Here is a 24,939-nt window from a genome sequence, read left to right as displayed (position 1 = left end):
TTTAGTCTTGTAGGAGACTTTAAATCTAGTTATTTTCTGGTTTAGGTCAGATCTTTAAGGGCCCTTCTAAACCAGCCCATTCTAAGATTCTATGATTCTATGACTCTAAGAGGGAAATTTATTTTTTTAAGCTGCTCTTATCCTAATTATGCCTTCTGGCACTGTTTTAGGTGTTGTAAATCAACAACATTGAAGTTCAGTGGAGTTCAGGCTGGCTTACCCTGGCTGAGCACATGGTTCAGCTGAGGTAGAGATGGCCTGAGGTTTTCTAGACAAAAAGTGAAGGAAACAGCTCTGCTCCAAGAAGGTAATGGTGTTTTTAGCAGAATTTGGCCTTCATTATTAGTCTGTTCCTCTGGGATGGGAACATGCTACATACAGAAGTCAACTCAAAGCCAAAATATCGGGGTGAAGTAGGAGGCATCAGGAAAGACTTTCTTTTTCCATGGCTTGTGAATCAGTGGAGGTGCTTTCTCTAGCCCTGCTGCCTTGCTGGTTTGAGATCCTTGGGGCATCTCACACGTTTCCTTACAGAGAGGGTAGAAATGCTGAGCATCTCCTCTGGGAGCAGCTGAGGGTACTCATATGGGTTCGGGGCAGGAGGGGTCTTTCAAGTCTGATTTTCTCCATGAGCTGTAAAAGTCTGCTTAGTTCCTGAGGCAGACACTGAACCTGAGAACTATCAATGAAAACTCTACTTCAAGCAGCCAGTGTTAAACTGCAGAAGAGGGTAACTGTGCCCTTGGTCCATTCTGGGACATATTGGGGTTTCAGTCAGTCAGTAAGCACACAGAATTAGAAGAACATGCTTATGCCACATGCTAAAGACTGACACCCATCACAGCAAGTTTTTCCCCCTTTTTAAAAATAAAGAATATAAATTAATTTTTTAGAACAGTGATCTGACAAATAAATATACTTTCTGAGCAACTCCATTGAAAATGGATCAATGCCTAAAGAAAACAGCTATGCAAAAGTGGTTTTTTTTGTATCACCTTTACAGATTTGTGTGAAAGTCTTATTTTTGTTTATTTCTTTGGCTCAGACATCTGTGCATTTTATTGCCTGGTCTCAGGAACTTTGCAATGTTTTTGTGTAGAGCAGTAGGAAAGCACTGAGGAAAAAATTGAGTAGCTATAAAACCTTAGAGAAGTGGCACAACAGGCAATTTCTCCATTTGCTCCTACAGATATTGAGCTGAGTTGGGAAATTACTTTAAGTACATAAGATGACACAATTACTGCAGTTGGGTCTTTGTTTAATTTTCAAAAAGACAATCCTGGACACCAAATTCAAAGGTGATTGGTTATGGGCTCTTCAGCCCTTCACCTCTAGGTCACCGAGTTCAATACCATCCCAGGTTGTAGCTCTGCACTCTATCCTTTTTGAACAATTCACCCGAGAAATTTATACCTTTATTTCGCTTGTGACTTCTGTAATGACAAATTTTGTGTTTTTACAAATATGTGCACAACCCAAAATGACTTGGCATGTGGGTTATGGGGGCGATTTCAGCTTGTGGACTAATCACAGACTATTCACCATGACTGCTGCTTTGAGCATTTCCTATTCACGAGGCCTGATTAAGATGCATAGCTCTGTTTCATTTGGCTTCATTGGATGACACCCGTATTGCAAAGAGCTTTCGACTGACCTTCTAACCCTTTTGGTGAAAATATATGTGCACGAGTGCCCACAAGGCTCTCCTGCAGTTCTTTTTTGTGGGCAAAATTTCATGCAGACAAGGGTTGGTGCAAAGTACCTGATGAAGAACAGAAACAATATCTGAAGAGATGTATGAAATTTATTCATGTTGGTGTTGTGAAATGCTATTTTTGAACTCTTTCCCTAGATCTTGAAGTGAGCAAAAAACTGTTGTGTGAAAAATTCCCATGTGAAATAAATGAGTGGTTCCCCTCCATTTCGCAGTGAACATTGTAAATAGAGTCACAGCATTTAGCAGTAGCTGAATAATTTTGAAGCACACTCCACAGCAAAGTCACTGGATACCTGGAATTCAGTAGTGCCCTGGCCATAGTACTCCTGGGTCGTGCAGGCATAACTACCTAGTAATATATTAAGTCTCCTGTACTGTCATTTCAGGTGGAGTACTTTTACTAAGGATGTCAATCTCTACATCTATTAACCTTTAACCAATTAATTTCAGTTTAATTATTTTTTTTAATTAAAAAAAAAAAAAAGAGACAAACCCAAAATCAGTGCTGCACAGAAATAAGAGATGACCAAACCTTGTCTTGGAGTTCTCATGCCAAAGAGGGAACAGGGCTACAGTCCAGGCCAAAAAATTGGCTCATTTAATTACACCTGCACAGTATTTCAATAGTATGCCTTGGTGAGAGGGGCTTTTAAGAGTAAAGTGCTTTGAAATAAAGCTATTAAATGCATACAGAGACATTGATCGATACACTCGAGTTATAGGGAGGGGGGAAGGAGGGAGAGGGAAGAAAAAGTCTTTTTTTCTTCTCTGTAAGAGTGGATTTGGAATCTTCAAGTGCGTAAGGATTGTAAAAGATTGCTAAAAGTCCAAATTAAGAGGTATTAGTCTATTGTGTGGCAGTCAGTCACATCATATTCACATCGCTGTTTTCTTGTCGGAGGTTTTGCCTTGATCTACCCCGGACCACATTGACAAGTCACAATTGAAGCATTCTAAATAATCCACAGTGAAATAAGGCATAGGGTGTCACTCTCTAGGCTACAGAAAGCCTGAGCGCAGTGAAGTTAGAAAGGGTAGCAAAGCCCTTTTCAGTCGCGTTTCTCAGCCGATTAAACTCATTCAGGGCCAGGCTGCTGGAACGAAAACAGAAAGATCACCTCCTGTTCGCCAGTGTTTTGTTGGCAACAGCAGACAGATGTAGAAAAGTAGAAACATTTTTACTATAGCAACAAAGGGGAAAGGGGTGGGAGGCAAAGTTAAAAAAAAAAAAAGTTGGAGTTTGTGATCTTGTTAATGTACCAGGTACTTTGGGACGGTACACCAGATTAAGAGACTCTGTCAGCACAGATTGGAATTCAGAAGACCCATGAGAAATGATGGTGTAGTGCAAATCTGCATCCCCTTTTCTCCCCAAACTCCTCCACTGGTACAGTAATTAACCATAAGAACAGATTGACACATGGAGATCCAGTTCATTAACATTTTTTGTTTGGTTGGTTTCTTGGCTTTTCAGAAAAACCCATTTAAGACTGATGCCTTCTTTAAGAGTAACCCATCCACCCATGCAGCCACACTGATGTGACATATTGTGACACAAGATGCCACAGGAAACTAAGCCGAGCCCTCAACTGAAGGCTTGATTTAGCCATACATTCTCCACAAGTCACCGATTAAATTAACTGTTGTAGATTCAAGGCAGGAAAACGATAATTCATCTACTGTGAGTAGTTGTGCAAAAATGGTTTGCTGCTGCAGGAAAAATAATCTGCAAAATACATTTTTAAAATACAGTACTTCTCTTTTTCAATGTATTAAGGTAAATAAATTCAGTTGCAGGAAATGCAGCATGTTTTTAAGAGGTTGCTGCAATGACTTTTTATCTGCTGTGCAAGGTGCATTTGTCCACACACAAAATACAGTCCTAGAAAATGCAGATTTGCATGTGTAAACGAGCATACAGATATCCAAATAAATATAATCAAAAAGTTTTTGTCAACTCTTGGTACGGAAATCCCCATACATCTAGTTAGGAATAAGTAAAAATTACTTCATGTCTCTGCAATGGAAAACCCTCAATAAAAAAAGTGCAAGAATGATTCTGTGAAATTAGGGCAGGAAAATGGGGGACCCATGTCCCAGCCTCTTCTCTAATAAAACCATCCCATATAAAAGAATTGTTATAAAGGCAATACTGATTTTTTTTTATAACAAGACCTGTGGTTAGGGCAGTTATTTCAGATGTGGCATAGATTTCACTTCTGTAAAAAAATTGGGATGAAAAGGATTTATATTGAAGTGTTTCTACCTCCTAACTAAATATGCTGCTGATGAACAGATTAAATCCAAAAGTTAGCTCTCAGAAAGCCAAATACTGTCACTGCTTTAGAGTCTTTAGAAAATTTATCCATTAACCTTTGTATTTACGTCACTGCTGAGCCCTTTTGAAGACCAGATCTTTGGAGATGATTATATAGTTTAATGTTTCTGGGAAAAAAACCCCAAAAACCTTTAAATTCCTGTGTCTGTTAAATATCTAAGATTTGCTCATTTTCACTTGGGTAATTTTGGAAAAGCAAACCCAAACCCAATTGCCCTCTGTCTCAAAGCAGGTGGTAAGTGCAAGGAAGACAGCGGGGCCTGTGAAGGGGGCTGGGGCATGCAGGGGGGTTTTGCTCCAGCTTGTCTCCATTGGGATAACGAGTTGTGACCCCTTGGAAATCAGAGGCAGTTCCCCTGAGGACATGGAGAGCAATGTCAAGCACTTTAGCAAGTAGGCTTCTCCACAGATGAAGCACTTGAGCTTTTATGCGCAATGACGCGCCCAGAGATTTTTTAAAATCTCTTGTGGTTCTGGGCTTAGATCCGAACTTTGATCTAACATCTCTCTCACATGTTATAGACCTCCTTTAGCAGTCTTCATTTCCCGAAACCTTTGAGTCTTGTCAGCTCTGTGCTCCACATTTGCAAGGACTGATCTAAAATATTGTGCTCATTTATCACTGTGTTGTGCTTTTACCACGCTTTAAAAATTTGTGCAATATATATCAGGTGTCTATGGATTTTGGCATGGTGTTGGGTCATCTCAGAGATTTGGCATTGTTTAGACTGCAAAATAGCACACAGGGTCAAGAGCAGTCAATATTGGGCCTATAAATTTTTGTCTGGGCTCTCGTAAATTGTCCTCTAATTTGTGGCTTGAAAAGGGAAAAAAAAAAAAAGATATCAGAAGTCAAATCTCTTTGCCTCTGCTATTGCACTTATGTTTTCAGAGAAAAAGGAAAAAGAGCTGTCTTTCCCAGCACTCTGCTGAGATATTTGCTTCTATTGTTCACATTGGACCAAAGAACCAGGGACCAGGTTGACTTCTGATGTCGTGGTCCTGCAGTGAAATGCAAAACTAAATCCCCAGGCAGAATTTCAGACAAACAGTCATTTTATTTACTTATATTCATCTCTTCTGGAAAAAGGGGGGAGAAAAAGAGAGAAAATAGCTTGCTTAATCCCAGTACTAACACAATATTGATTCACATTCATGTTCAGTATTTATTGACGTGCATTGCATATGATGGAGGCTATCAATTAGGCTACTCTGCTGAAGGGAAGGGGCAATCATATTAGAAAACAGATGAAGCTCATAGTTTATATAGTCCTAATTTTATGTAATGTAAACCTTTCAAACCCTGGGCACATGAGAGTGAAAATGCATGTCCTGATGAAAAAAAATGCAGAAAACAAATGGATTTACTCTCCAGCTAATTACTGTGAGTGACTGTCCTCAGAGTCACATCATTGTTTCCTGAAGTTCTATAATGAACTAAAACTTCTCTTAGTACAAACTGAATTTCTGTGTATTTTATTATCCAACCTTAAATACTTTTGTACAACAGCTTAGCACAAGGTTTTGTTTTATGAGTGGGTCATATATGTGAAATTTTTGGAGGTGGTGCATAATGTTATCATGTTCCTTCTGTACAATGAGGCTGAGGTTCAGCAAACTGAGCCCCCATTAAACATCAATGTCAAGAAGAGCACAGTGGCATATGGGCATTATTCAGGAGACCAAGTTGTTGCATGCAGAAATCAAATATAAAACATCCCTTTTTTTTGCCCCTTGGAGGTTTAATTGCATGGTTGCAGCTGGATTTACACTGTATTTAATAAAACATTAGTAGCCATGAGGGATTGAAGTATGTAACGTAATTCTCTTTCAGTAAAATAATTCCATAAATCCAAATATGAAGCTATTTGTTTTTTGCAAGTACTGTATGCCCACAATTAAACTAACCCTATATATGGCTTTTTTTTTTTTCACCATGGAATTTAATGGAAGCAAAATCCATCTGCAAAGTTGATTTTGGATACATATTGACATTTTTTGGAGCTGAAGTAGGTCTGGTGGCTAATAAGTTTTGGGGAGAAAGAGGCCTGCTGGCTTTCCATCCTCGCTGAGCTACTTACGATACAAACCTGCAGAAAAATGAGGGTCATTGTTGCATTGCAGAGGCAGGTGAAGGAACTCCTAATTGTGCACCAAAAAAGGGTAGAATCAGTGTAATTATCACCAAAACCTCTGATTCCTACCTACATCTGGACCACTAAGATAATGACCACAATGTAGCGAGACTGCCTTGGCCAGGTACACCTTGTCCAGTGGCCAAGGTGACCTAACCACATTGTGTCACATTTTTCAGCCCTCAGATGCTTTTGATTAGATGACAATAGGAGAAAGGAAAAAAAAAAAAAAAAAAAAAGAGAGATGCATCCATATCTTACTTAGCAAGTATAATGTTTTGGAGACATCTCGAGTGTTTCTGGAAAAAGACAGAGTTGGTCATATCTTCAGTGGGATGAAACAACTGTTCTGAGGTTTGCACCAGCTACAGATGATTTTCTTGTAGGCATTGTGGTAACTGTCATGAAAAAAACAGGCAAAGGGAAAAGAAACAGAAAGACTGTGCAGGGAAATAAAATAAAGGTATTAGACAATGAAGCTTGATGAGATATCTTGAGAGATCTCCATACAGTTTGCAGAAACAAAAAGTTTGAGCAGGAAAATCAGCTATTTTGTTATTTTTTAAATGAAAATAAAGATAAGAAAAAGAGAATGGATGCTCCCAAGGACACATTCTTGGCTATTACAACAGGGAGCCATTTTCCAAGTAGAATGAAGCTTCTGTTTTGTCAAAGCAACTGTGGATAACTGCTCTAGGAAGGGAATATGACTCCAACTGGAATTTGACTAGATCCATAAAATTGCCACTATTGTACTTCTATGGGAAACATGATCTTTGAAATTACAAATCAACAGTCTCTGATGTCAATACTTTTCTGTAAACAACAATTTTGGCAGCAAAATACTGGTGCTGGGGGGGGGGGAGGGGGTGGTGTGTGTGTGTGGGGATTCAATATCTTAGAGGAGCTGTGAATAATTTTGTAAAAAGCCTGAGGTTTTATCCAAGTCTCCTCTCAGAGATCCAGAGGAGCCAAATGAGTGATCCAGTCTGGCACATGTGGCTGACGTTGCATGGACCAACGATGGCACAGCGTGAAGCAGAAGGGGTGACAGCAGCTGTAGCATTTCAGCTCTGTGAGGAGTTTGGGCAGAGATTCAAGAACATCTGAAATGTGAATTCTTAATTCATGTTTCATACAAATCCTTCAGCCTCCCTACACAACAAGCTGCAGAAAAGGACCATCATCTCCCATCCTAAAGCAACAGTTTTTCCTCTTCTTCAGCTCAGGTGCCTCTTGCATTGAATAGCTGCACCTCACTGAAGATCAAAGAACTCTATTTTAAAGAGAGAATTGTATTTTAAATTGTAAAAGCCCCACAACACTGAAATTGTTCAGGTTTGTATTTTTTAAACAGAATAAATGCTCTCACTTTTTTGAATTTTTGCTTCGCTTTCTTCTATTTACACTTAATGCTTTCAATAGTTCATTTTCACATTATCTCTAGAAAAAAAAGTAAAAGGAAATATTAAAGGTGTTGCAAGTGTTTAAATGTGCAGCTTAAAATTGTTCCATTTTTCACTTTTAGCATTTCTCATTAAGCAAGTGTGAAACTTCTGGAAAATAATAAAAAAATGAGACATTTGTGAGCTGGGGCTAATTACTGTTTTCAGTAAAATCACTGACCACATTCCCCTTTTTTTCCCCTTTAATTTAATGCAATGTTTTATGTTAGATCAGGTAGGAGACTTATCTGTATTCATTTTTCTGTTTCTATTAGTTGTAGCTGAAGATTGAAAAAAATGACTCATTGAGGTGTTCAGGACACTAATCCAGGTGAACTTTGAAACACTGGGATGTGAAGCAGGCCTGCATTCAGATGGTGGATTCATATCACCATCCAAGTGGACTGAAAAGCACTTGCCACAAAGGTCTTCAATCATGGGGCAGAAACAGATTTCACTGTTGCTGTGTTCTGTTTTTCTTTTTGTGTTCTTTTGTCCTAGCAACTCAAGAATAAGACAAGAATTACTAAAAAGCCAGTATTTTCTTCTAGCTGCTGGTAAATACTTATCGAATATTTGTCTGGGGTCAGTGATTTTTCATATGTCTTAGTACACAATGGAATTATTTAATTACTTTTGCTAGCAAGTTTACAGACAAGTATATCCCCATCATACTGCATATCCTCAAATAAGATTATTTACAATCCAATCTAAGGAGTGCTGACTGGTGTCATTGAAAGCTAAAGCTGCATCAGCATTTAAATTTCTACTTTTCTGGGCAAAAACCCAACTGGCTGATTCAATTAAACTCTTTATGTTATATATTATCCAGAAGTTCACAATCTGAAGTGATTCTAAGAGTCTGAAGCCATGCCTTTATGATTGCAATTTGGTAGCAAGACAATTTCCGAGGACTGTTTTACTTGAACTGCAATGAAAATGTCAGGACATAACACACTTTCTGATGCGGGTTTTATGAAAGGCACTCCAAAATCAACCATTATTTCAAGCACGAGCAATAAATAACCTTCATTATTCATTAGAGTGTATATATGCATTTGTGTTTGCAAACACGGTGGTTTCCTGAGCAAAGAACCCTTTAATCAAAAGACCCTTCACTCATTTAAGGAGGTAACAAATGGGTAGGCAGGAGGCACGGGAAAAGACACTCTCTTTAATCGGTAATGGAGATAATCTATAGAGTTCCTGCAATGCAAGTAGTCCATCTTCCAGGCATAAACTTTAGATAAGGTGTAGGATGTGGAAAGATTCATGCAATATTGTGGAGCTACTTTTCATAACAGTCATTTGGAGGAATTTTGTTTATGGTCTATATTGAACAAAGAGAATGGACCTTTCCCATAGCCCGTAAATCACGGCCCTCCTGAAGGGTGGCTGCAGTGGTGCTCCACTATTGCTATGCACAAGAACATTAACACCCCTGAAACAGCCCCTGTGAATTTACTGCTATTTACCTGCTCAGATTAGGTGCACCTCTGCAAACAGCTGGCACAGACTGTGCAGCACCTTCCATCTTCAAACACTATCTTAGAATGCCAGCAAGCAGCCTCCCCATGTATAGTTCATTTGCATGAGGGTATTTTTTTTCTTGTTTTTAAGGACTGTTCTAAAAATTTGTTTGCAAAGAGAACAGTGAATTTAAACAATTTTTTTTTAGCAATTCAAAAGCTTAAATTCTGGTTTCTAGAACTGGCATTGTTTTGACAAATTCAAAACAATTTTCAAATTTAAATGACTTTATTTTAGGGGTTAAAAATTAAATTGGAGGAGATCTTGAATGAAAACAAGCTGAGTGCTCACTGTAAAAGAGACTGAGATGCTTTTTCTTGGGCTTTCATACAGAAGGGTATTTGTATAATGAAATCTCTGGGTTTGGTGAGAGGTGAAATTGGGAATAACTCTGCTAGGAATGGATTTTTCATAGTTATTTAAGAAAATGAAAAAAAATAGATATCAAACTGTAATGACCAACAGTTTCAAACAGAGGCTTTGGGATGATGCTGGAGGATCAGATCAAACCAATTAAAGCACTGGGGAAGGATACTGGCTCCCAACCCCTAGATAACACCTCAAAGAGGAGGGGAGGAGGAGGAGGACTCCTCTCTCTTTCTTTTTCCTGCCTCTTTCTTTTTCCCACTCCTGCTTTTCATAGTGGGGGCACTAATGAACTTTTCAAGTCCCATGAAGACAACCCTTGTGTTCTGATTAGTTGCCTTACTTTTAATGAATTGTTTTAATCAAGTTTCAAAGCAGGCACTCTATGCTTCATTGCAGCAGCCCAATGACAATGAGCTGAATGTTACCAAGACAGTGCATCTGATGGACTTTAATGGATTTTATGTGACAGTGTCTAGTGGCCTCATATTAGACATAGCTTTACAACAGAGAACCCATGGGGTTGCACTATGCATTTAATCTATACAAACTGTAAGGATAAGGGAGAGGGAAGCTGTGGAGGGGGAGAGACTCTGAACCCTGAAGACCTTCAAAAGACATGCATTTCATACTAATAAGAAACAGTCTTCGTTCTTTTTTTTTTTTTTTTTAATGCAATAGCAAAGTCCCACCGTGTTTTCTTAGGGAATGTCATGAGTATAATATCTCCAGGGCTTTTTGCAATAACATTCTCGAAACATGAAGTTATCTGGAAAAATTAAGCTCTCAAGGAAATCTTGGCAGGGCTGTAACATTTCCTGGATTTCAGGTAGCGATTCTGAGTTGTGATCTCTTAAGTCCGTAACAATTTGCTATTTCTAATTTATTGCTTCATTTGTGACTGCTGCTACAGCGAGGTAAATTTATTCTGATTTGCACAACCTAAGTCTTAGCTCTGACAGTGACTAATTATTACCTGAGTTAAAATAATGAAAGTGTCGGAAAGTGTCCGAATGCAATTTGTTAGGAAAACATGTGGCATGCTGTGTTACCCAAGCCCAGAAAAGCCTAAGTGATCAGAAACCATGGAGAATTAAGAATTTTTCCCCCAAAGGTTACAAATCAATGTGGAAATTTTTCAGGGAATTGGACTGCTGAGGGGTTCCATTCAATGGAATATAAAATGCATACCATATCCTTCTAATTCTCTTCTTAAGAAAGAACAGTTAGCTTTTTAGAATAATCTTAAAGAATATTATAATGGCAACTGTGCCCAGAGAGCTTGCATCAATTACAGGTTATTGTTTGATATTATTTAAATTATAAACTGGATGAAGATTATGTTACAACCACTCTTTCTCATTAAAAAAAACCCCAAACAAATCCACAATAAGACATAGAAAACAGAATCTACTGCAAGAAACTCCTGAAGTATGAGCACCTTTAGCTGATTTAACACTTTTGTTTTTTTTTTTTTTTTGCTAGCTCAGGGTTGGTCTTGTGTTTTGTCAATTATAGGCTTGTCTTATTCACAGAACAGCTCAACTCCAGCTGTGTAAAATGAATCCTGAAATGAAATGGTCAAATGATGTTAATGACTCTGTCTGCTTGCGAAAGTTTCTGAGGAATGTTAGCAGCTCCGAGTTAGAATTAGAAAGCATCTGACAGCTCCGTAGTTCTGATTGTTCAAATAACTCCATGCAAGCAGAGGGGATATCAGTAAATTAAAATAATAATGCAAAAAATAATAAACAGCTCTCTGGCTGAAAAGGTAAGGCAGTACAAATGATTTGGGTTTCCTTCATTCTAAGTATTCATCACTCTCGTGAGCCATTTAAGCCAGACTTGAAATTAAATTTATCTTGAGCAGGATTTAATTTAGATTTAATAAGGCAATTGTTTTATTGTTAAACACCAATTGGATGTCAACACATAATGTTTCCTAGAGTGATAATTCTACTGTACTCTGAAAAGATGCAGGGACTACACAAAGGCTAACGATTTTATGGGCCATAATGATGTACCTGTGCTTAATAGTGCTTAGTATATCTGCATTTGCTGTCTGTATTTCAGGCTCTCCTACCACACAAATGTCCTGTTGTATGAAGAAGCTACACCATATGTATCTGTGTCTGTGTCTAACACACCTGCTAGAACTCCTGAGAGATATGATTATATTAATTACAATATATTGATTGATTTTTACTTTACACAGACTGCCTGTATTTAATTTAAATATACAATGAAGCATATTGAGGACACAATTTGGATTGTTACTGTGATAAATAATTGCTAATTGTGTCATGATAGATCACCTATTTTAAGGCAATGTTTCTCTTATGCTAATAGCAACTGCATATATGGAGTACACTGAGAACCTGTTTCAATTATTCATATTTGTTCCTGGACTGTACTTTCCTATTGATGTCTGGAAGGAACAATACATATCTTGGCACTTCAAAACAAATACTGGCATAACTTTCAGGAAAGCATTTATGCCTTTTCACATACAGTCCATGCATGCTGTCATGCTGTTATGTTGATTACATGGAAATACAGATGTCAGTATGTAATTCTGGTCTTTGTTTTGCTAATTCTAGCGTATATAAAACATATATATATATATATATATATATATATATATATATATATATATATATATATATAAAGACCAGTCAGCTAAATCACTAATAATATTATAATTATTGCTATCAAAACCTATCAGTAGTACAATATTAGTGTCAGTGGGTTTGCTATTGCCCAAATATAGTAGATTTAATTTGTCATTTTATATGAAAACAAAATTATTTTTGAGTCTTCCTGACACCTACAACAGGCCTAACAACAAATTTTCGAAGAATTTACATTCAAGAGAAAAAACCCAAGAGCATTATCTTTTTATGCCTTCACTCCCATTTTGTGTCTGCTTTCTACAAATCAAACTAAACTTATACAAGTCAGTTTGCCAAGAGAAGTTTCCATGAAAACAGCAATTTAACAGAAGCCTGGAGAGTATTCACAAATTGTGAATTTGTAAATACAACATTTATTATTAAAAACTTGGTTCTAAGAGTCGCACTCAGTTAATCAAGGAACAGAAACAACTCTGTGTGATTCACACGCCCAATAAAAAATAATCAGAACAGACCCCAGACATATAATTTCTAATCTATGACTACACTAAAAAAACCAGCAGCTGTTCAAAGAAAATTCATGTACTGAGAGAGAGGATGGGGTTTGTATTTGAAAAGCATCTCAGAAAGACAGATCCCTTTGTTATGGAGTTCACTTGGAAATTCCTGCCTGGGCTGGGCTGCAGGGAGGGTGCAATGACCCCTCCCTCTGCAGGGCAGTGCTTCTGTCTTGCTGCTGTTTGGTACCTTTCAGGAGGGGCTCTGGTTGCCACAGGCATTTCCAGCGGCACCAAGCTCAGCTGAGGAAGTTTCTGCTCTTTTTCCAGCTGTGCTCTGTTCCCATCCTGGCAGTGCACCCCAGCTCTGCAGCTGGATATCCCTTTGGTCAGCCAATTCTTTGTGTGGCATCCCTGTGCCCTTCACTATAGCAGGGATCTGAGTTGGGAACAGAGAGTTTTCCTTCCTCTTCTTTACGGAGGGAGTCAGCCCCAAGACATTTGCATGTTTTTAGGTCCAAGACAAGAGCCTGGTATGAAGTTAGAGGCCAAAACTGCTACAAAAGTTGAGGATGAGGTGAACATAAAGCACTGAATGTCCTATTCAAGCCCATCCATATGTTGTGGAAAATCTATGCACTCAAGCCTCCCAGCACTGGCTTTCACAGTTGCACAGGGTGTTTTGTGCCCAGTCCTGCAGTCAGGGGGCTCCCAGCAGTGCTGTGAGGTGGTTCCCAGCTCAGAAGGGACAAAGTGCACCTAGAGGAGCAGGCAGTCCCCTGGCATCCCCTGGACCCATGGCTCCAGCACACAGGGTGGCATGTCCTGAGCAGTCCCACACCCAGCACGTGGAGGGAGCACAGCCAGGAAGCCTGCAAGCAATCTGGACCAGTAATGAGCAGCCAATTAATTGATTACTGAAAATATAACTGAATTCTATGCCTGGGAGAAATCTAAAATATAGTAACTGCTTACTTTATTGACAGCATTCATGCCATATTTAGTAGCTGGTATGTAAGAAGTAGCTGGACAATTTTGTTACACTTAATATGTTTCAGAACACAGCATAAAACATGTTTTAACACTATAACAACTATTGAGCAGTACCTCTGGGAACAGGCTTTATTATTAGATTACATTATACAAGATTAGACTAGTCAATAAGGGATTTCTTTCACACAGCATGCCATCTGAAATACCTGTTTTCTTTCCTTTCCTTTTCTTTTCTTTTCTTTTTTTTTTTTTTTTTTTTTTTAAATTACTTCAAGACCTTCTTTGTAGGATCTTAGGTACAATATACCCATGAATCATAAAACTGACAAGCCCCAGGGCTGAATGGTCTCTGTACTGGAGATAGGAGGCCTAGAGATAAAGGTGCACTACAGGTATACAGTGACAGGGGTGGATTATAGATAAACAAAAGGCACAGTTATTAGATGCGAAATGCCAGGCAGGATTGTACATGGAGAATGCAAATTGTAAGGACTGACTCTCAGGGACCCTGCTCTGCTTGGACTGTCAGGCAGGAGGAAAATAAAGACAATACATCAGTCTGGGTGCAATCCTGGGGTTTTTAGATCCACTTTAGCTGCTGGCTGCTGAGGGTTTCAGCCACGTTTTGGCACTTGGGTAAAGCTCTGGGGAAATTCAGGCCTCTCTGGAGGTTAATTCAAAACTCTTCTGATCAAATAATTTGCTGATTAGTTAAATAATAATTAGACAGACAAAGAACAGGTGTATTGTGAGATAACCTGGGCCAGGGCAGCAAACAGATACCTCGATCCTCCCAGCATCCTGTTCCTGTTGTATTAATCTTTTCTGCACTTGTTCAGAGCAGGGCAGCAACCAGAAGAGAGACAGGGCACTTGTGGTCCCCCTTGGCCCAGGATGAGGCTTGACAAAGCCCCTGGGGGATTTTCAGGACAACTCAGACTGGGACAGGATTCCCAGCTTGGGAGTTTGGGTTTCAGCCTCTGGTGCTTGCAGAGTGCTGAGGTGCTATTCTGGTACCCAGTGCCTCCATGAACATATGTCTGCTCAATTACATGGCTGAAATAGAGTGAGACTCAAACACACTATTTGCTTTTTTTCCCAAATGATATCCGGTGCTATTCACACGTTTTCCCCCCTTTAAATTTTGTGTTGCATGCTGCATTGCATCTGCTGCTGGCAATTTCTCTCTTAGTCCTAAACTAAAAACCTCCACTGAATTACGTAGTTGCTGGCTACATCCATAGGAGAGCAACTCCTATTCAAAATTCCTAGATGGAGAAGACTTGTGGCCTTGCTGCACAAGCTGGAAATGAATATGAATTGAAAGGACTATATTTAAGAGCAGTTTCCCTTTTTCTTTTTTTTTTTTTTTTTTTGCCTACGAGGATATTTCTTCTTTTATATAACCAAATTTCCTCACAAGATTGACATTTCAGGAAAGGGGCAGAGGCAGACAGGTGACTACAGATCAAATTGGATTTCTGCAACCTTCCACTGTAAAGGTCAGCCCTCTGCAGTGGTTTTCAGCCAGCTTTTCCTCTTGGTTTCCAACACAGGTGAAATACCTCACGTCCCCAGGTATCTTTTAATATTTTTAAATATTTTTTTACCTTGGTCTTTTCATTCTTAACTGCTCAATGGAGTAAAAAGTTAATTAGGCTGTTGGTTTAGCTGCATAGCAGCATCCTCCGGCCAGGTATGGTGGGAGATGGGACTGGAGAATGATCCCCTCCTACCCTTGGCATCCTCAACTTGCTCAGATCAGTGAGAAAAATTCCTGGAACTAATGACCTGTTGCAACATTTGAGGGGAATGGAGGATCTTTAAATCAGACACACAACCAGTCAAGACACTTCCCAACTGGAGAACAACATTGCTTACTTTGAACAGGATTTGGCAGCAACTCTGATGAAGAAGCTGGAGAAATAACTCCAGTAATTACCTTTCCCCATGTTGGCCAGTGGGTTGCCATGGACACTCTGTTCTGACCAAAATATGGGCTCTGTCTTGTGAGCAAGCTGTCAAATAGCCAATTGGGTGTCAGAAATTTATAGCCAGTAATTAACTGATGGGTTTATAATTAAGTGGAGATGCCCCTGAACAGCAATGCTTGGATCTGAATTCAAATTCTGACTTTTTCCAAAATTCGGGGGCAAAAGAGAGTGACTATTTGGGTACAGTGCCATCTTTATAATTAAACAATGATTTTTGACAGGAGGGGAATCTCCAGCAGTTAATGACTGACTGCAGGAGTTGAGGGCCTGAGGCAAAGCTGAGGGCTTTTAATCCAGGTGGTCATTAACTGCCTGGGAATGCCTGACCCTGAGGTTAATTGTTTCTATTTTACATCACGAAAATAATATACACATATACAGACCCCCCTTTCCTTCTTTTCTGCTACACATGTGTAACAAATACACTGCTTTTTATGCATTAAAAAAGATGAGAGCCAAGGTGTTGAGATGTTCTTGATGTGTTTGCTAAAGAGTTCAGGTACCTCAGTCTCTTGGTATTTTTCACCCACAGTATCTGACCCGGAGCCCAGCCAGAAGGGACTGGCCTGGAAAGGCTCTGACTTGGGGCATGTCAGGAACAGGAGTGCCCAGTGGAGTTTTTAAAAGTGCCTCTGAGTCTGGCTTTGAGTTTTAAAAAATGCCTCTCTGGCTCCCTCTGAGTTGCTAACTCCAAAATCTTGGGAGATGATTTAATTTTTGATTAGTATGCTGTTTTAATAGACAGAGACTCTCTCTGTGATTCTGTTTGTCCGAAGAGTAAGGCACAAAACTACTTTTAGAAGTTATTTGTGCACCTTATCCGAATATTTCTTGGCTTTAAGCACTGGCTGCTCCACATAGAGCAGGATCAGGCTTCCAGTGCTAACCCACCTCGTGCAAAAGAAGCCCCCAGGAATTAAGCATGGCCTGGAAACTGAGTAGGTGACACTGTGAAGGGAGCAAACCCAAGAGCCAGCAGACACCCCACCTGAAACGGAAGCAATTGTATTGTGGGTCATTCAGATGCATTTTCTTCCCTGAATTCTTCCCTCCCTATCCCCTCTTCACTTTACTTGTTTTTAAAGAGACATATGTCATCATTGCCAGTTCAGTTTCCTGAGTTTAACCCTTGCTATATCTAGCCTGATTACTCCTAATAAAGCTTGACAGTTGGAGGGTTAATCCAACCCTTGGTCTCATGGTTTCTTCTCTGGAAACAATCTGTCCCTGAGAGCTTTCTGGCCTGTTGCAAGGTTATATCCCCCTGGGGTGCCATCAGCGCCAGCCAGGGCTCCTTTCCCATTGTCTGCCAAATGGCCACCAATTAAGTCAACTGTTCCCCAATTAGAATTTTGAGGAATTTATCTTGTTCCTCCTGTGTTCCAACTCCCAAGCAGGGGCAGTTCTTGGAGTCGGTTTCAAGGGCTTTTTTTTTTTTTTTTCTCTTCCACAGTGAGAAGGGGGGGGGAAATTAAATAAATAAAGACCAGCTCTTTCCTGTAATTGGATACTCCTGGGTTTTTCCTGTTACCCATTCACACAGCTTAATCCTGGGGTATGTGATGAGAACTTGGTAATATTTAAAGGAGGATGTTTTATTATTGTTCCAATCACCTGAATTAGTGTGGCTGAATTTTTTTGAATCGATGCTGCTCTCAGTAAAAATCTTCACTGTGACATCAACTATAAATATATCATGATTCCCTGAGGTAAAGGAAGAAAACAATAATTTTATTTTGAATTGATATGATAATCAAATATGTAGGCTTGTTGTTGGTTTTTCTCTCCCTTTTTTTTTTTTTTTTTTTTTCCCTTCTTCCAAAATTACTTTATTAGTTGTTTACATCTTTTTATGGATGAGTAATATTCTGGGCCCTGGGCCCTATTTAATATGGGAAATGCAAAGTCTGGCAAAGTTATCAGGGTAATAGCTTTAACCTAATCGTACAAACCTCTGATTGATCCATTCTAGGCAAACAGGACCTTTGGCTTTCTTCCTGAGAGAGCATGTGAAGGTCTTCAGCAAACTCTTTATGTGGTACCTCAACTGCCCTTACCATGGTGGAGTAAAACCTCTTAATGCCACAGAGAGACTGTGCTAGGGCAGCTGTAGTGTCACCATCAATCCACACACCTGAAAATATCTTTCAACAGAAACCCATTTTTTTTTCCGCAAGTTAATGTCCATTTTGCTAAAACTGCCAAGAAAAAGGTAAGAATTAAAATGTGAGACTGAAGATGGAAACATCTCCTCCTTTTATTTGCACTCTTTAGAAGCTGGTGCCCAATAATACATTTTTCCTCTTTGATGTTGTTACAGGTGGACCTCCCTTTATGGAATCTGGCTTTGCAGTTGAATAAATCCAGGGTTTCAGAGCAAACTTGGGGGTTAATAATGGAAACCTACTTTTCCACAAGGCATTCACTGTGGTGTTAAACAAATTCACTGAAATATGGTCCTGGGTCTTCAAACATTTTGGTAATGGAGCCATCTCACACACTTTTCTGCTGATCTTTTGCTGTGCTTGTCCTCATAGTTTCTGGCTCTGTCTTGTTGCTGCATTGAGTCATGTGATTAAAATTATTAAAATTATTAAATCTGCCATCTATCTCTCTATTTTTTTTTCCCAGAAAGAGTCAAGTGGTTTACTTTGGGATTGCTTAGAGAAGAGTTTTAGTTCTCTTTTTCACACATTTCCGTCGTATTACTGCAAATAAGGCCAAAACACTCCACTCACATCTGCTTCCAAGTGTCACCAATTTCCTACAAGTTCAAAAACATGAAGAAAGATGGAGATAAAGACCACATACAAAATTTAGCTGCCAATCCAGTTTTCTTCAGGGTTTATGTATGATTTTATCTGAAGTTGTATGTCTGGCCATCCAGATTTGTTTTCAATCATTACAAAAAATGGTAGCTCTGATCCTTCATGGGAGAAATTGCAGAAGTTATTCCAGATATACACAAATAAGACTGAGACCTTTATCACCCCTCCTAAGTCCTGTAGTTTTCTCCAATTTGATTGAAGGCAAATTGCAGTGAATTGTATGGAAAACAGACTCCCACAATGCTTTTCAAATTGTTTCAGTTATATTATATTCTTACTTTTTTAGAATTTCATTTGTCCAAGATACACAGCTATTCCAGGAGGAAGAGGTGACAACATGTCCCATACACAGTGAAACTGTACAAAACAGAAATATATAGACAAGCTACCCTCGAGGGCAGGAGGTGGAGGAAGTTAGTGAAAAAATACAGCACAGTAATAATATCAAAAGAACAGGACAGCAAATTATAGTTGTCCCTGGTCAGATTTAATTGGGTTTTCCTCAATATAGTGAAGAGTGGTTGAGGAATTTCTTTGCCTGCCATAAAGCTCCCAGCAGTCCCCCCAGACTGTACTCAGCTCCAGTCCCATGGAAGCAAGAACATAATCTTTACCCACACATCAATACCCAGCTCCCACATCAACAAGAAGGAAGCACGCCCCATTAAAGAGGTTAATTCCCATGCGTCAAAACAGGCTGCATTTGAGGAAGTGCAAGTAAGCATTTTAATAGAAAATTTTAAACCCATTGGGCCTGATTGTCCTCACATTGCTTCAAAATCAGTGCTGCTTGGTTTAGTTAAACCTTTGTTTTATTCTGGAGCAAGCAAAAGGATGATGCACGTAATTCTTCCATTTTTGTAAGTAAACGAATGATTTTTCTTCAAGTTTTATCAACCTGGTCTATTTAAACTCAGTGCAACTCTCAAATATGGGTGAAATCAAGCACTTATTTCCTGTTTGGCTTGCACTTCATGCTCATCCTTGCAGTGGCTCTGTGCACAGTATAATGAATGTGCAACTTGCACGTCGTTGTTTTGCCTGCCCATGCAACCCCTCAGGTGAAAAAGCAGAGCACATTTTTACAGATGCAGGTTTTATTTTCCTGTAGCCATGCTCCGGGCAAGTTCTTTGGTATTTTCCATCTCTCCCCTATGGAAAAATAGAGCAAGGAGAGAGGCAGGGGACCCAAAGTGCAGACATGATGAACACACAGTACTGCAAATGCATCCCAATTCACTTGCTGCTGTACATGTATGTGAAGGATCTGCTGCTGGGAAATTCTGTCAATACTCTGCCCATATCAGGAAGATTAAAGGCCCTGATTTTTTTTCCGGTCTTAGTTTGGGTGTTTGATTTTATATCTTGTATCTCTTACATTTTTTTCCTTTGGAAAAGGTTTAGCCACCATGCTTCACTTCAGATAAAGACAGGAATCTACACGTTAATCTGTGTAGGATGCCCTAATGTGCTAAATAATGAGTATCAATGACCTCCTGTAGCTTTTCAAGTAACTGCTATGCCAAAATATGCTCCTTAGACGAGGGCATACAAAAGTTCTCTTCATGGGGCATCACAGAACCATAAAATCATAGAAGAATTTGAGTTGGAAGGTCCTTTAAAGGTCATCTATCCAATGTCCTGCCATGAGCAGGGATATCTTCCACTAGACCAGGTTGCTAGGACCCCCTCAATCTGGCCTTGAATGATTCCAGGGATAGGAAAACCACCACCTCTCTGGGAAACCTGTGCCAGTGTTTTACTATTCCCACTGTAAAAAAAAAAAAAAAAAAATCATCATGGGAATTCCATATAGGAACCACGCAAAGGATGCCCTGGGACATTGAGGCTCCTCTCGATTTCCCTTTCCTGGCCTGATGGGTAGATGCCACTCTGAGGAGGGGGCCCAGCAAGACACCTTCTTTGATGGAGGCCCTGCAAGGAGTTTTGCTGGGGCAGGGATGTGACAATCACGATCTCTGCGCCCCAGCAGGGCCACGCTCAGCCCGGTGCCGCCACTTCTGGAGGAACTGCAATCGCTGCAGCATCAGCAGCGAGCTGGCTGTGCTGAGCAGGGCTCCAAATTAAAAAGAGCCTTTGTGGGCCCTGTACAAAGGGCTTCTGGTTGCTCTTTAAGAGCTCTGCTTGAGCGTGCGTTGGGCTGCCTCCTTGGCACGGCGTTAACGCGCCAGGGCAGCGGCAGGAGGAGCGAGGGCAGCGCAGATGTTCGTGGCAGGAACGGCCCGGTGTGCCAGCGGTGACACAGCCCTGCCACCACAAATAATTCAGCAGCCCCAAAGAGGGCTTTCTCAGGCCCGAGAGCATCATCAGCAGCGACAAACAGGAAATTGTTCCCCAGCCAACGGCTTAAGTAGGTTTACAAGAAGTGATTTATTTCTGTGCTGTTAGTTACAGCCCCAAAGCCTTATATGTGTGTATATATGTACATTAAAAAAAATTAAATCTCAGAATTTGGCTCTTTTGCTGTGAGAAACAAACGTACTTCCCAGCCACTTTGACACAAAGTAGGTTTTAACAGGCCTGCTGTGGTGAAAATCTCTGCTTGTCCTGCACATCAAAAGTGACATTGAATTCTCTGGGGAGGATACTGAGGATCCTTTTTGGGTGGGTGACTGGCTGGGGTGATGCTGATCTCAGCACACCTCCTCCTGGTTGTGGGGAGAAGCGGTGTCAGTGACATCCTCTAATGGAGTCAGATGGTGCTGCCAATCTGATAATGCAACAGGTGCCCAGTGCGTGCCCAGGGCTTCTGATAATTCACATCAACAAAAGGAAACAGATCCCAAAACGACAGAGTGAAGAAAACTCAGAAACATGGCTGCAAGTTTTTGCATTTTTTGTTACCTCTCAAAAGAGCTTGAACACCTTCCAGGTCAAATTTGCTTTTTCCTTTATTTCCCTATTCTACTTTGCAGTTTTCTGTTACCTCTCAAAAGAGCTTGAACACCTTCCAGGTCACATTTGCTTTTTCCTTTATTTCCCTATTCTACCTTGCAGTTTTTGTTTGTTTTAGACCCCTAGGAAAGCCAGGTAATCTTTCTCAGAAGTTTTTTTTTTTTTTAACTTGAAAAAAAAACCAAACTGACAAACAACTCCCCACTAACTCAGAAGAATTCAAATAATCAACCAAACGCACAAAACAAAGGACCTTAATGGACACATTTAATTGGAGTTATTTATCATTTCCTAGTAGATTCTGAGTTTTTTCAGGGCACTGAGTACATTTCTGTTTGTAGAGTTCCTATTATAATATGGCCCACTTCCACTTGCCCCTTTGCCACTGTAATAGTAATCATGAGAAAATAAACAAATGTCAATTTTAGACCAATTTTCCTTTCTATTCTCTAATATACTGAAAGACCCTGCATTTTCTCTGGTGTTTGGTAATCTGAAAAGAAACTTGATATAATACAATTTCAGCCAAAGCACTATCACTTTGTGACATTCAGTTTATAAGGAAATGTGGGAATGTGCAATCCATTCACAGTAATTTAAATGGATGTTTTGATTGGATTATGTAAGTATATTTGTGTTTGAGTGTGCATGTGTGTGCATGCATATATGCCATAAACTGTCAAAAGAGGTCACTCCATAAAAGTGAATTTAAACTTAATTTTACATTCTTGGTAAAAGTTCAAAGGCTAAATTCAGTTTAACCTTGGCTCAGCAGAGCTTTTCCTTCTGATTTTTCAGTCTGATATGAAAATTGCTTGTGAAATAAAGACAAACATAGGTTTGCCTGAGAAGGCATTAATAACCCGATCCTTACATGTTTGTATAGAAGACAGGTACAATCCAGTGTTGATTGCCTCTTAGCTTCTCTTTGCTTTTGCAGGAAATCCTGGGAGATAATACCAGGTCATCACAACTGAGCACTGTGCACCCACAAACAAACATTGGCAACTCTGAAGAGCACAGCTCTCAGTGGATCAAATGTGTGGGACTGATAGATCCAGATACACAGAAGGAATCATCATTGCAATACATCCCTCTCTGCATTTCACAACCCACATTTGACCATTTTCCCAAACAAGTAATTTAATGTGTATATTATGTTGCATTTAATTTTTTTAAAGAATTTTTGCAGAGAGTCTAAAATACTATTTTATGAGATAAACTTAATGGTGAGCTTTCCAGTGTAAATAAATAAGAATCCCATGGGAACTAAGAATTTTGGGATGCATTCAAACAAACACTGTAAAGTTTTGAGAAATGCCAAGTTCTTGGGAGATCAGTGTGTGTGTGTGTGTGTACTACGTGTTTGTATAGTCAACAATCTCAGAGCAATATGGTATGCCAGTTATTAATTCTGCACATTGCAGATGGCTTCATTATGTGTATTTAATTTCAGCACTTAAGCAAACATACAAAAGTAGGGCTTAGAAACTGCTTTAGGATACTACGGTTGTGTACAGTCAAATGAAACGGAAACAAAACGGAAACAACTGATACTCCTTGGGCTGGAGGTAAATCTACATTGATGGGATTAAGCCATTCAGAAGCATCCCTCGACTTGAATAGCCCTAAAACCACCAATTGCTTTGTTTGTGGTGTCGAGAAGGTACTGATCAGTAGAGCCTTAATTTGCCGCAGCAGTTAAGTGCTCCAATTCCTCAGCGCAGTAATTGCCACATGTTGAGTGTGCAGATGTCTAAACACGTGGGAGCACTTCCCTTTCCTAAAGACAAATGAAGATTTTCATTTTGTTTTGTAAACGTGTCAGGATTTATCACTTAGTCATGTGTCATGTATTAGGGTGTTTATACAATACGGCTTTCCGCACCCTGGTTCTGGACTTCTATGATTTCAACAACAAGGCCATGGAGTAGAGGGATTCCTAAACCTTCCCCCATTAACCCAAGCCTTTGGCTGGACTGAAGGGGAGCATGAGCTCATACTGTAAATGCTAAACATGTTTTTTTCCAAGAGTGGGACAACTAGGATTCACCTATATCCTCAAAGACTGCTTGATAAAAGAGACATCATCAGCAATGCAGGTGGATGTTTAAAACAAAACAAAACAAAAAGACAAAAATAAAATTGAAGTAATGTCCATCAACAATAATTTTGTGTATCTGTCCATATTACTCTGTGTTAAGTTGGATTTCTCCTCAGCCTCCGTGTACCACCCAAACACTGAATATCTACTTTTTAAACTTTTCATATAAGTGGCTACATTTTAAAGCATTTTGAAGTTTGCATATGTAGCATCTTATCAGAGACAGGGCGACTGACAGTAGTAATATTTCTGAAATAACTGTTCTGTAGTGGAAACGAGAATGGGCACATGTTGTGAAGTTTGGAAGCGGCTTGGGCACCAAGCCTGAAGTTTGATTCATCTCTGTTTGGAGTTTGAGGCTGATGTTGATGCTGCAACTATGGAGCATCTCCTGGTAAGGCTGAGGAACAGATCTGAAATTCATACATAGCAATGATTGTGTGGGATAGTCATCTCTCAGAAAGGTTTTACAAGCAAAGGCAGAATTAGATAGCAAGATAGCAAAATAACTAACTTATATTTCTAATGAATATTTGAAATTTTTAAAATCTGAAAATAAAGATAAAAAGCATCCACGAAGGTAAAAATCTGCCTCTCTGCTCTGTTACTGTTTTGGAGGCTGATACTATTTTATTTGCAGGAGCCAGGAGAAAAAAAAACAACAAACCAACAGTTATTTATCTGTTACCAGACAAAGACTGTAAAGAAATCCAAGAAGAGTATCCCAGCACAAAAGCCTGAACTCTTTGACCTCTCAGGCCTTGGGCTTGGACAATTGGCCAAGCTGGGCTTTTTCCTGAGAACTGCCCGAGGGCAAAGGCTGAGAAAAGATGCACATTGTTCATGGCACCATCCATTAAAGGCAAGGGCTGAAAGGCAAAAGGATCTTTCCAGGTTACAGCAGTGCTGAGAGTGCAGCCTGACACTCATTTTCAAGGTAATGTAATAAAGGGAAAAAAGTGAGTTGTAGAGATCTTAATTCTTTAAAATTTAAAAGCTAATTTTGTGTCTTTTAGTCAATTTCCTATGCAGGAAGGAGGAATTTATTAACTGACTTCTGATGTTAAATGGAGTGCTAATGGGCAAGTACAACAATTCAACAGGTGCCAAGGAGAAATATAGAGACATTATATCAATATTAATCTTAGGGCCTCAAAAAAGCCTTGGTAGGGGGTTTTATTAGGCAGGTTGTGATGGGAACACTCCTGCCACCTGCAACGTGAAAAGGTGGTTGGGTTCCCCTGTTGAAAGCATTTGAATGTTCACATTGCAAGGCATCTTAACGAAGATTACGAGGTTTTTTCTCCATTGGAAATTGCTGTTTGCTGACAGAGGGTGTCCTGAGCTGGAATTCCTCCTGGGAGACATGCCTTGGAGCTGCTGTTCTCTGGCCAGGGCAGGCAAGGCAGCGCTGCTGAAGAACAAAAGTATTTCCAGCATTGA

The 24,939-nt window shown here is 39.7% G+C and overlaps 1 long non-coding RNA gene across 1 annotated transcript in view; it reads left to right on the top strand.

The window, feature by feature from the left end:
- The window catches only part of LOC140684819 (uncharacterized), a 72,409-nt gene extending 54,158 nt beyond the window's left edge, over nucleotides 1–18,251 (top strand). The window contains exon 5 of the long non-coding RNA XR_012057625.1: nucleotides 17,969–18,251. This is a non-coding gene — a long non-coding RNA (uncharacterized lncRNA). The remainder of the gene's footprint in view (nucleotides 1–17,968) is intronic.
- The last annotated feature ends 6,688 nt before the right edge of the window (nucleotides 18,252–24,939 follow it).

This window comes from Taeniopygia guttata, chromosome 10, assembly GCF_048771995.1.
Source record: "Taeniopygia guttata chromosome 10, bTaeGut7.mat, whole genome shotgun sequence".
Classification (NCBI taxonomy): domain Eukaryota; kingdom Metazoa; phylum Chordata; class Aves; order Passeriformes; family Estrildidae; genus Taeniopygia; species Taeniopygia guttata.
This window is presented reverse-complemented; position numbering and strand designations above follow the sequence as displayed.